Source organism: Lepisma saccharinum, chromosome 15 (assembly GCF_977018435.1).
Source record: "Lepisma saccharinum chromosome 15, izLepSacc3.1, whole genome shotgun sequence".
In the NCBI taxonomy this organism is placed as follows: domain Eukaryota; kingdom Metazoa; phylum Arthropoda; class Insecta; order Zygentoma; family Lepismatidae; genus Lepisma; species Lepisma saccharinum.
The window spans coordinates 76,232,481-76,246,385 of record NC_139243.1 but is presented as its reverse complement, the minus strand read 5'-3'; positions in this window follow the sequence as shown (position 1 = coordinate 76,246,385).

Genomic DNA, 13,905 nt, shown 5'->3' with positions numbered 1-13,905 from the left:
CAAGGTGAAAGCTCGACATCTATCATGGCACAAGTAAATTCTTCTCCCCCCATAAATGCAAAAAGCTTTAAGCCCTATGTATTTTCAAAATTAATTTTGGCAAGGCTATACCAAAAAAACTAAACAAATGAGCAAAATTTTTAGGGTGGGTTTGAATTTTAAAACCAAGTAACAAAATTTGGGGTGGGGTTGAATTTAAAACTGACTAACAAACTCTGTTCATTCTTGTAAGAAATGAAAAGACCCAGGTATCTTCATCACGTAACGAGCTTTGGGGTGGGGTTAATTTAAACTGGCTAACAAACTCTTTTCTCATCGCATTTCCGAAAAAATGGATGAGAAGCCCAAATCTCCACCACGTAACGAGCTGGAGATAGGGGGAAATATCTAGGCTAACAATCAAATGCAACTCTTTTCATTTCCGAAGAAAATGAAAAGACCCAAAGCAACTCCACCACGTAACGAGCTGGAGATAGGGGGATTTTGTGTAACGCATGTTGTGCGATTTTGTGTAACGAATGTAACTTTGAAAATAACTTATATTTTGCGTAAGAAATGTTCATTTCATTTACATGTTTTTATTCAAAAGCAATAGAACAATTTTGAATATGAAATAAAGCAATATAATCGGTGGATTTTCATTTATTTATTTATTTGCTTTATTTTGCGTCGCCTTTTGTGCCACTTTTGGCTAATTTGCGAAGATGGGGATGAATGACGAGATGATGAAATTGATGAATGCACACTCGCAAACATCCATGTCCAGGCCAGGATTCAAACCCGCGACCCCTGGTGTCGTAGCGCGATGTGCTAACCACTCCGCCACGGGGGCCGCTATAATCGGTGGAGTGTTAGGTACACGGTGTTTCTAACAAAAGTGGTGTAACGCAACACCTACCTGGTCGTTGAAGGCGTCCATCTTTGTAGTTTGACAGCAGATGGTGTAACAAGACACCAAAAATGTTGCTAACGACGCCGAAAGCAGTGTTGACACCGCTTTTGGTAACAACCAAGTTGCATGTTTTTTTACAATGTATGAATGGGAAAGAAAAAATATAGACACCACTCCATCCGACCAGATTCATTGCTCTAGAGATATTGGTATTTGAATTGTCCTTATTAAAATATTGCCAGACTTTGTGCCGGAGTGGTTTGCGCAGCAAGCTACGATGTCAGAGGTCCCTGGTTCGAATCCCGGCTGGCCATGGCTGTTCTTTGTGAGTGTCCCTTCATCAGTATCACCATATCACTTATCCTCATCTTCGCCATTAGCCAAAAATGGCAGAAAAGCGATGTAAAATAAACTAAATCAATCTATTATCATAAAATTTCATCTCCGTCACCCTACCAATCACGTTATGGGTGGTCATATATTTATTCCTATTTGCATATCGTCGTTTAAGAACCAGAGTGACGTAACTACAACTTTATCAAACTTACCAGAGTGAGAGAAGATAATGTATTCTTAGGAATATGCCTGCCTCTTAAAAAGAGCCAGTAAAGTGGAGATACGAGACTTCATCTTATAGCTAAGGATCAGAAGTAGAGATATGTCGACCTGACTCCAAATCAAAGTATCAAAATGCGTGAGTATACATGCATAAGGAGAGGTACGGGAATTTGTGGAGGAAGGCTACTCATAACTGTAGATTTGGTTGGTTGGTTCATTTGGCGTTTTAAGTCCACTTTAGTAGTGTAATTGATGATACTATAAACCCGAGAAAGTATGAACCCCCCTCATGCAGATTTGGCTACACTTAAAACAAGCTCAACATGCCCATATGAGCTTTTTGCTCAAGTGTGGAACCCTGTCTAATCCAAGATTTTTGTAAAAATGCCCTCGGGAATTTCCTGAGAAAGTATGACCCCCCCAGATTGATTTGTCTACACTTACAAAAGGCACTTCTGTGAGATTGTTGTCCATAAACCTGTCAAAGATATGCCCCTCTTGATATTTTTTTTGGCCACACCTAAAACTACGCCAAACGTATTAACACACACACACCCTCACACACACACACACACACACACACACACACACACACACACACACACACATATATATATTTACTTCCGGTTTAAGTTTAATTGGACATCAGGCCCAACTTGTATATCTAATATTAAGATAATGTAATTCTTCTAGAATTGCTCTGTGACTCTCTCATTTCTTACATCATAAACATATGATTTTTCACCTATGAGAATACACTACATATGGTGTCATCAGGGAGTGTATCGTGGAATTCACAGATAATTTTAATGTTTGTCCTGTCATTAACCACAACTTGTTTCCTTTTTGAAGTGTTGATGACAAACATGGGTCTCTGTGCTTTGAATTCATCTGGTGTGTAATACATGTCAGTATTGCCAGTAGTGACCCTTTTGTATGCTGTAAATGCTTCATATAATTTGAGGAAATCATTCTTGGACATGTCTAAATTATAATTTTCTCTAGGAAATACCTCATTTCTGCCATTTTTAAGATATATGTTCTTGATGTTGCAGTTATCAAATCTACTTGAATTTTTTTCCTGATTATTGTGTCTTCCAGTCTGAAACAGTACCACCACAAAATCCGGCATGTCATATTGTATACTGGAGAATGAATTTGTAGCATCAAACTCATAATAAGTACCAGCGGCAGGCTTCTGTACACATTGATATGTATAAAATTGTAAAGGAATTTGTGGATTTTTTATTATATCTGTTTTGTATTTAAGAGCATAACTGGCTTCATATTCAACAACCGGGATTCTTAGCTCCATAGTCTGAATAATGCATTTGCCTTCATCAGGTAGGGTATTGGGCAGAGCTTCCCCTGTAGAGTTTAATGTACTGTACCTCATCAAAGCATTATTATCATTGGCAGCTCTTCTAAATGTGATTCTTAAACCACCCTTCCACATAATATCTTTGTAATCTGAGAAGAATCCTGGCAACAGGCGCATTGGGAACAGCACTGTGTGGCTCTTAGATATAATTTTATCACCAGCCTCAAATCCACCTATTTTGTAGTATGATGCCTCGGTTTTGGATAATTTTAGTGTGGCCAAAGCTGTGGAGGTAATGCCGGGATAATCCACTCTGTTTATAACAACACCATGCTTTCTGATCTCAATTTCAGAGAACAGATGCGGCACAAAATTGTCTACCAATCTTATATTTGAATTTGCCGGATAATCTGTTCCATCGAGCTTTACAACATCAAATTTGATGTATAGATCTGCTCTGTGGGGGTGTATAAAGCCATCCCCTACATCAAGATCAACCTCAATCTCTGTGTTGGGTTGATTTAAATTTGCAAATGTCCTCCTGTTTGGGGGGAATGATTGTAGCTCATAACTCTCAATATTTTCCATTTTTTTTGTATGTATTTTTATTTAAATATTAATCTCTATGATTGCAGTTGTTGTGGCTCCAGCAAGATCAACTAATTCTTCTTTTTCATTAGAGACCATCAACTCAATGTTATCTATTCTATTATGGCACACAGGAAAATATAATGTTGGGGATGGAGTGTAGATGATTGGCTCCATAAATTCAGAATTAGGTTTAAATGTTGCAATGATGCCAGTTTGTTTGTGAGTGCCTATGCCATTTGATTTGGTGATCATACCCTCAGCCACATTACAGTGAATATTCAGAGTCTCTATGGCTAAGAATTTAGGTATATTAATAGCAGTGTGTTTGATGGCTGGTTCAAGTTTTGTGTTGTTCTCAAAGCCTAACAGCTCTCCTATAGTACCCAGATCCACTGTTTCTGTAGCAGATACAATCTCTACTCTGTGAGTGACAGAATTTTGAGTTAATACTATACCTCTGGGTAATTGAGCATTTAGAGTGGACAGATTATATTGCCCTGGAGTGATGACAATTTTTTGATCCCCTACTGCAATTTTGTTGTTGTGGTGTGTAATATTAGGGATCAAGTACATGCCATAAAATGCTCTGAGAGCTATTGTTTTGGGATATACTATATCATCATGTAATTTGAGTTTCAATATTGAATTTTGGCTGGTGAGATGGAATACCCCCATGATGTTTTAAATACCACAAGGCCTTTTGAAAATTTTCAATTGATGGTTTATTTATTTGAGACATATATCTAAGAACAGATAAACACAAATGTCCACAATTAACATCTTTGAAGTTTTGAACACGGGCATTATTGTAATAAAGATTAGCTGATTTTAGATATTTTACTAAATTTTCAGGTGGAACACCTCCAAATGAATCAAACACAAATGCCTCATCTTTTAAATATTTAAGATAACAAATCCAGTGAGTGCCCTGATTTTTGTACTTATCCAAATTAACTATGCCACACTCTTTGTTGAGTGGTTGTTCTGGTAAAAAATCAGACATGTACACACCTCTAAAATTTTTGATGCCCAGTGGCTTGATTAAAGCTTCAATATCTTGGTTTGTAAGCGGCTCTTGTTTTTTTTAAACTTATTCATGGCTCTCTTAACACCTTTGCCTTGTTTCTCCATGGCCAGGTTATGGCGCTTCAATTCATCTAATTCTGCCCTATTCTTCTTGGCATCTATTACTGTTTTTGCTATGGCAGCTGATCCCCCAGCCAAGCTCCCAACAGCCCCAAGTGCTGCTAAGATGGCCGGGATAGTAAATATGAAACCCCCCACATGTGATTTTTTTCTAGATTGTTGTAATTTTTTTAATTGAGGGGTACTAAGCAACAATTTCATACCATGGCCCTTGGCAATACAAGAGCTTTTTTTCTTGCGCTGCTTTTTGGTTAAAAGACTATCAATAGTTTTAAGAGATTTAAGACCTGCATAAGGTATTTGATACATAACACCCTTGGCCTTCATTGTAGGTTTATTATATACATATTCACAGCCCCCACCCCAGTTTTTGTTTGGTGTTCATAGCTATGGTGCTCCCCAATGCTGCTATTCTCTCACTCAAAGAAGCATCTTTGCTTACAAATCTACCGAATGCAGCCTCTTCTAATTTTTTGTCTGCAACATGTCTCTTGTCTAGATCAGAATGTGTGTTGTATGCAATGTCATGGTCTCTGCAAGCAGCATCTAGGGGATTAACACCAGGATCACCTCTGTTTAATCTATGGTCCAATTTTGTACCGGGACCACAATACTGATAGCCTGGAATATGTAGTTCAAATGGCAGCTTGTTTATAATGTCATTAACCAGTCCCCGGCCCTCAGAAATATTCCAAAATTTAGGTGGTAGAGTATTAATAATTTTTATAAGATATCCAATCCCCTTAGTGTCATTCACTATAAAATTAGACAATTTGGTGCTTATCATGTCCATAATTCCAACCTTTTCATTGTAAAAATTGTGGTTGCCAGCATTTTCCTCCCTAGCTATCACCAATAACCTATCTACAAGTTTCCTGACATCATCAACCCACACAAATTCTTTAGGCAGGGTGTTGTATTGTTTGATTCCACTGCCAGTCTTGATCTGTGACCATATGGGCTTGATTAAGTTGTTATATTTTGCTCCACTGCTAGACTTGACTCTTTTTTGTGTGGGATCATTGTTCTGGTATAGAGCATCTGATTTTATTAATATTTCTTTGTAGTGCTCATAATCTTGATCTGTATAGTTGCCAGGCCTTTTCCTAGTCATCAGTTCCCACAGCCCAGGTGTGCCGGGATATTTAACAAAACCACCTTTTTCTCCAAGATGAGATTCTGAATATACAATTAGATCATCTCCCATAAATGTCACTCTGAAATTGCCAATTCTATGTATGATGCTACCATCACGCTCTGTGTCAGCATATAAGCCAAAGACCTCATCTTTGTTGTCTTTAGGTGTGCTTAAATATTTTTGAGCAAGAAGACCCAATTCAATAGGATCCAGAGTAGCTTCAATTCTTCGAGGAGCAACAGGACTAGGTGTATGAATACTGGAAAGTGGGGTGATTGGATAATCTAATATGTTCCTAGCAGCTACAGGTACAAGCTCTGTGATCAAATTTTGATTTTGCTCTGTAACAGTTTTGATATTTTTACCTAATTCACTAATAGCATCAATAATAGGCTGTTCTGTTTGCTTGTGTTGTTCATAAATTCCTCGGTTCTCTGATTTCCATCCCTTAAATCTTTTTACAAGATAATCTTTTAATTTAAGATCATCAATGATTGGCCTTTTCATGGTTATTTATATATGTTTCAATGTCTAGAAAATTGTTGATTTTATTTCTGTATTTGCCACTATTGGGTTTTCTTGTCATAACAATTGTGACAAACCCATAACTGTCCTGGTTCCAGCACCTACTGCAAAACTTGGAAAAATCATTGTAGCTCAAGTCCCCACCTACATATTCATCATGTATGTGTTTGAGGTTGGTATGATCTTGATGAAACACACATATAAAATTGCTGTTGTCTCGGATCAGCTGCTTCGGTATTTTAGAAAAAGTTTGTGCCAGGTAGAAGCAATCAATGTTTTTGTGTCGGCCCTGTGTAAAGAAATTTCTAACCTTGTTTTGATTATCCAGTATAATGTCATCAAACACAACAACAGAATTATCGAGACATTCATGGAGTGGCTTAACATCTGATTCAAAAGTGGCAATATCCAATCCATCATATAGCTTCATCAGCTGCTGATATTTTAATTGTTCCAAGCTCTTAGAGAAAGCATACAAATGTCTGTTTTTCCAGTCTAACCAGTTGGGTGCCAATAAAAAATTATCAATCATTAGTGTAGTTTTACCACAAGCCGATGGCCCAACAATAACACATCTAATATTATCAGGCAGCAACTTGCCATTTCTCTTAATCTGCTGTTCAGGTTCTGGCAGCCTTTTTATAACATCCCAGGTGCTCATATTATCACTTTGTCTGCATCGATCCAGCTGTGTTCTGGAAGTCCTAGCCATTTGACAAATAACTTGTTGCCTTTTCTGCGGATGATTTTTTCTATGAGATATGTGTCAGGCTGTTTAGTTTTGTTGAGTTCTTCTTCATAGAACCGGCCTTTGAGAATTTCTCCTCGGTGGTCTTTTATTATATATGTGTTAAGGGTCCCAGGTTTAACTTGAACCACTGTAAATAATTCAGTGCTCCAGTTTCTTGTAAAGGCTCTTTTGAATAAGTGCTTATATTTGCTGATTCTTACTTGATCACCCACCTTGTATTTGGCTTTTCTTGTTGTTGGCTGGTATTTAGGATAATAAACAGTCCTGATCAATTTTTGCTCATCAGATGAAGTTACTTCAGAGGGTTTCATGTTGATTGTGGAATGGACCGAGTTGTTATATTTATGTAGAAGTTCTGGAAGAATATTAAGCCATTTATAATTACCTTGAAGTGTAAATTGTTTATACTTAAGATTTTTTAGATATTTTTTAAGTTCCTGTGATGTAGGCAGATTTGATGCAGTATTCTGCAAAGATTCAAGTGCCAATTTCACATTATTTAATTCAGATGCATCAGCCACATTTTGCATAGCATTTTAGAGCAGGGCTATATCTGCCTGAGTGGGTGTTAATTGTTGTAAAATTTCAAGCTTTGTTTGGATATCATCAATCAAGTGATGAAAATGAGATAGCTCAGATTCAGTGTTGAGGTTTTCAAGCTTTGTGATCTGTTGCTGGACACTGACAAGTGTGTCTACAATACCAGGCAGGCGGGATTCTTGTACATTTGCCAAATCACTTTGCACTGCTGCTATTGTACCCTCAAGATGGGTTATGGTACTTTGAATTTTTCCAAAATCTTCATATGTTTCAAGTTGCAGCTTAATGTTGGCAACACTCCGAGTTATTGCACTCAAAGCATCAGAAGATGGCAAGTTGTTCATAAAATTTTCAAGTGTCTCAATTTTTTCTTTAACCTTGGCTATGGCATTGTTCAAGGGGTCCAGGTTAGGTATTTGGAGTGATTGAATCTGTTCCTTTAGAGTGGAAATCACTAGATCAAAATCTTCTTGTGATTTTATGCTTTTGACAATTGTTTGGAGCTGTGCCTGGACATTATTTATCTGCTCTTCCAATTGTTGTTTCAATTGCTCAGAGTTGGTGGCCTGGGTCTTAAATTTGGCTTGAAGAGCTGCTACAGCCTCTTCTAAACTTTGAAAATTATCCAATGTGGCCAAGTCAGTATATTTTTGAAGCAGCACTTTGAGTTCTGAGTCAATTTTAAGAAGAGGGTCCATGCATTGTGTTTGTAAATTTGTAATTTCTAGTTGAAGACTGGCATTTAGTGTGGTTTGTAAAGCTTGTAAATCACTTCTTAATTTCTTGACTCTGACATCAAGCATCAGAATCTCGTCACTGTGATCTTCATGCCTTGTATGGCCAAATATATCATTAGGCATTTTTGTTTTAGTGGTTATTTATTATTGAATATCTGATTCTTAATTCTATAAAAAAAGGTATAAGCTTGTCATATGATCCCGGGACCTCAATATATAAGCAGTCACCAGCAGAAACAGTATATACAGTGCCAGAAATCATGTTTGAGTGCTTAATTCTATAAATATTTCTCCCTACTGAAATCTTGACATCACCCTCAGGGGTTGTAATAAACTGCAATTGACCACCTACAGGTAATTGGTAATGATTTAAATTATTGTTAAATATGTACAATGTTTTACCTGTTTCATCATCAACATATGTACGTATGCTGTTCAGATGAATAATTAACAAAGCACTTAGTTTAGATATTATATCAGAAGAGGGTTGTGGTGTTGGCAGGTCCATAATAGCCTGTTTTTTTAACCCAAATAAGTTCATAGGCATGTTTATTTATTTCAAATCATGCTCTGTAATTGGGCATTGATTGCCATTTTTCAAATCACAATGACCCCATGGTAAAGCATGTATGCCACATGATAAAATGCATCTCTTATCATCATGTGGGTCCAGAGCCACTTTTCTTACATTATTGCTAGTCAACAAGTGATCCACACTCTGAATTCTGGATTCTGATGTTCTGATTGTGCTACATGATTTGAGACAATTTTTGTAATCTTCAAATTCAAGCTCTTTGTCTACAGTCACTCTGCCAATGCCCTTGGCCTTTTTGGCAACAGCGCCACTACATGTTTCAAAACTGTACATCTTGGCCCTTAACCCAGCAAATGCCACAATAACATCACCAAGTGTCTCATCTTTTAATTTGCCAGGCACCTTTTTGTTGTGGTGTTTAATTTTTGAATGTTCAGTGGTATCAAAATATTTAAACAATTCAGGCTGTGTTATATCTTGATAAACATCTTCTGTTTGAATATCAAGAACAAAACTATCTGTGTCCATGTATATCAGTTTTACACGATCCTTATAAAAAGGCTTCAACACATCATAATACAATTTTAACATGTGTAATTTGGCCAATTCCAATATCACAGCCCCTACATAAATAGGCATATCAAACTTGATCTTTGTTTTTTTCATGTTGAAAAGTGCCATATTCTCATCATAAATTCTTCTGTAATTGAAGTTGGGCTTTGCAATCAATTTTTTGCTCCGGCTGGGGTCAGTAATTATTTTAACATCAATATGTTTTCTGACATTTTCAATTGTTTTGCCATACACTGAATTCACCATCAATTTAAACAAAGTTTTATCAAATTGGCTCAATGCAGATGTTCGAAGCTCTGTGTTTGTATCAATATATGGCTTCAACCATCTTGAGTGCCTGAACATCAAAACTTTTCCAATTTTGGTCACTTGAACACCATGTTTCATCAGGAACTGGAGGTTTTTGTAATATATGACATAATCCTGTTTCGGCTCTAGAGTCATCATTAATTTCTTCTGTTTAGAGCCAGGTGAACACTTAACCTCGGGAATTGGGGGCAGATCAGAAAATATGTTGTGTAAATCATCAGGAATTGTCAGATCAACCTCTAAGAACAGGCCATAGTTACTGTCATCATAATCCTTAAGATCTTCAATATTGAAATCTTCGACCCACTCAAGCCCTGCATATGGCAGTTTTTTCATCTTGGCATAACCATAGAGGCTGTTGGCATCTACATACAGTATATAATTTGATGGCAGTGCTGGATCATAATCAGGAATATATTTGTTATTTGCTCTGGCATATCTCTGAGAACATTGCACCATGCCTCCTCTTATACATTGTTCCATAAACAGATACATATCTTGATCCTGGATCAGATCCAGTTGCATTTTAGTGTTTAAAAACATTGCAGACCATGCTAGGCCCGGAGCACTGTAAAAATACATTGGATCCAGCTTATAATTTTCCATAGAAGATTTTCTGAATGCTTGCAGCATATCAGCTAAGAGGGTCACATCAAGTTTTAAATAAGCCTTGTGATAATCACCAAATGTCTGGCATTTTAAATTGTTCCCCATCAACTGGGCATGGTGATAATCTTCATCAGTGATTCCAGATCCTCTGATTTTGATGTAAAACTCTTGTTGTGGTGGCAGAGAACACTCATCAAATTTAGAAAAATCTGTAACATAATCATATGGATATACACCCTTCCGCCTAATTAATTTCAGGTCCTGATTTGGAAACGAAGCACATGTGATTTTGAATTGATCATCAGATAATTGAGTGGCCAGTGTAAACAGGCTAGCCGATAAAATTCTGTATGAATCAAGAAATCTTAAGTGAATAGGAACACCATTAACTTTAATTATTTTGCTAATGGCAATAGATTTCTCATTATTTTCAGCTAAAATATTTAAATTCTGCTTGTCAAACCCCTCGTACCTGATCAGATGATGAAAATCATAATTGGATGCTCCATGGCAAAATATAGGGACAAAGTTTGGTCTCTGGATCTTAATATTACAGCTATTACACAGGGCCATTAAGAATTTACCATCTGTATGAGAATGGTGATGAACCTTGATATTTGCATCTGAAAATTCAGAATCGCATACCGGGCATTTTTCTGCATTGTTGAAATCTTCAATCTTTTTCTCTGTTAAAGGCAACATGGGTTTTGATTTTAATAAAACATTAGATGCTATGTTATGGCACTCATTTTCTATTCTTTGTGCAAATTCTTTGATGGCATCTGCTCCCATGTATAAATCTTCTTTACTAACAACCCCATCCTGTACAACCACATAATAAAAACTAGAAGGTTCATGTAACTGGTATAATGTTCTTGAAGATTCATCAGGATCTGTACTACAGAATGCAAGAGGTTTGAGATTTGATTCAAAATCACAGACTACATATGCTGGGTGTTCCAACAAGGCTTCAAATTTTTTGAATTTGGCATTTTCATTTGGGTTAGGCATAAGCATATGAACAGGTTTATAATTCCCACAGTATTTCAGATGCTCAATTAACTTGTTTTTAGCAATTTCTGCATTCTCTTCCCGAACCTCATTCACCATTTTTTGACCATCAAATACAGACAAACATCTTCTGCACAACTTGAATATTCTATGAGTTTTGTCTAGTTGTGTTCTGACTAAAGCTTCAAGATTATGTATCAGAGTATAATGATATGTGCCATCCCGTTCAATTAAGAGCAGATCAATCGGAACAGCAGAATCATCATCAAATGTACTGATTCTGAGAGGATCTATCAAGCAATTGCGACGGCCAGTAGAACAAGTAAATACATTAATAGATAATTCTTTACCATTAATATCCCTGGCCTTTTTTTCAAATTTATCAATATTCTGAACAGACATTGGATATTCTAAGCCCTCCATTGCTTCATCAAAATTGTGTTCATAATGTTTATAATAAGTTATTCTCTCAGGATGCCTTAAAACTGGATACAAAGCAGCTAAAATACACCACAAAAAGCATTTCTGGTCGGTATTTTCTATGTTAACCACGGCTCTTTTGTTTTTAATATTGGCAGGTAATGGCAGATATGTAGATTCTTGTAATGGGCTGAATTCAGAAATATTAATATATAACTTGTGTGCAGATCCGCATAGGCTCCATCCTGATTCTTTTGCTGCAAATTCAGAGTGTTTAATATTTAATTGATCTATCAAACTGCTTATTATTTTGTCTGAATTTGTATTTGAATATACAGGTACAGTTTCTGTTATGTGGGGCTGTGTAAATTTTGTGCCTTTTGATTTCTTATATTGTGTAAACAATTTGAGGGACAGCTTATAAGAGCCATTTTGTGCATTTAGAATTGCCTGCACATCAGGATTTATACTGTTCAAAAAATTCTTAATACCACATCTTGGCTCTGATTCAAAACAGTGATCCCTAAGTTGGCCTTTAAAACTGCTATGGATGGGTGGTGCATAGCGTGGCTGCTTTGCTGCTCTAGCGTTAACAGGTGTTTCATGCTTCCTTTTCAGACCAGATGTAGATGGTTGTGGGGGCAATGTTGATGACTGTGCAGAACAAGTACCTTTATGTTTATATGTGAAATATTCCAGATTATATTTTCTATGGCATTTAGGGCATATTTTTGTGGGAGTTCTGCATTTGTCTGGATTACAATTCCTTTGATGCCTAGCCCAATTGGGGCTGGATATATTCTTTTTGCATTGATTACAATGTTTTCGATTTGGCATTTTTGTTGTTGGTTTATTATATAAAATTTCTTGGGGTCCAAATCAAAATTCTATGCTTAATAAAAAAATATCAGTTGGGTTCAGCAGTGTGATTTAAATACTTATTGTGTGTGTGTGTGTATGTGTGTTAATATTTTTGGCTTTGGTATTTATATAAAATTTCTTGGGGTTCAAATCAAAACTCTATACTTAATAAACCTATGACAGGTTGTCAAAAATTCTGTATATTAAATCAAATAGATTTGTAATTCAATTTATATAAATCTGCAATATTTTTGTGTTTAAAAAATATGAGCAGCACTGCAACAACACACCCTTACTCTTCAACAACTCTCACAATACTGGCAATGCAAAATCTCTTTATATACCCTAAGCACGGACCACATTGAAAATATCTGAAACAATAAGCCAATCAGAATATAACACATCATCACTTTATGTCATAACCAACCAATCAGAAAACAACACATGCCTAAAGCATAATATTGGGTAATAATTTGTTGCAAAACATGATGCAATATAAATAAACCAGAAATAGGCCACAAGTGGACCGGAAGTAAATATGTGTGGGTGTGTATGTGGGTGGGTGTGGGTGGGTATGTGGGTGGGTGTGGTCAAGGTCAAGGTTATCTCAAGGTCAAGGTCAAGGTCAAGGTCAAAATAATCGAAAAAATAATCGAAAAAATAATCGAAAAAATAATCGAAAAAATGGTCAAGGTCATCTCAAGGTCAAGGTCAGTGTGTGCGTGTGTGTGTGTGTGTGTGTGTGTGTGTTAATACGTTTGGCGTAGTTTTAGTTGTGGCCAAAAAAAATATCAAGAGGGGCATGTTTTTGACAGGTTTATGGACAACAATCTCACAGAAGTGCCTTTTGTAAGTGTAGACAAATCAATCTGAGGGGGGTCATACTTTCTCAGGAAATTCCCGAGGGCATTTTTACAAAAATCTTGGATTAGACAGGGTTCCACACTTGAGCAAAAAGCTCATATGGGCATGTTGAGCTTGTTTTAAGTGTAGCCAAATCTGCATGAGGGGGGTTCATACTTTCTCGGGTTTATAGTATCATCAATTACACTACTCACTTTATGCACAGTAAGGCTAATCGGGACTGGATCTACAGTTTAAAAATGGATCCGAACCACTATGTGCCTCTTCCGGGTATCCGGGACCATTGTTTACAAGGCGACGACGCTACCACTGCGCCATCGAAGGTGGGGGACAGAAAATAGTGCTCCATTTGATAGAAGCATCTCTTGCGTTCTTTACATAACACTCTTCCATTTCAGCTAGAAGAAACACGAATACTCTAAGTGAGGACCTCTTCGATAGACTCATGGTTTAGGTTGCCGCCTTGTAGCAAAGGGTTCCAGGGTTGGTTCCCTGTTGAGGCTCCATGTGCCAATTTTTCATTC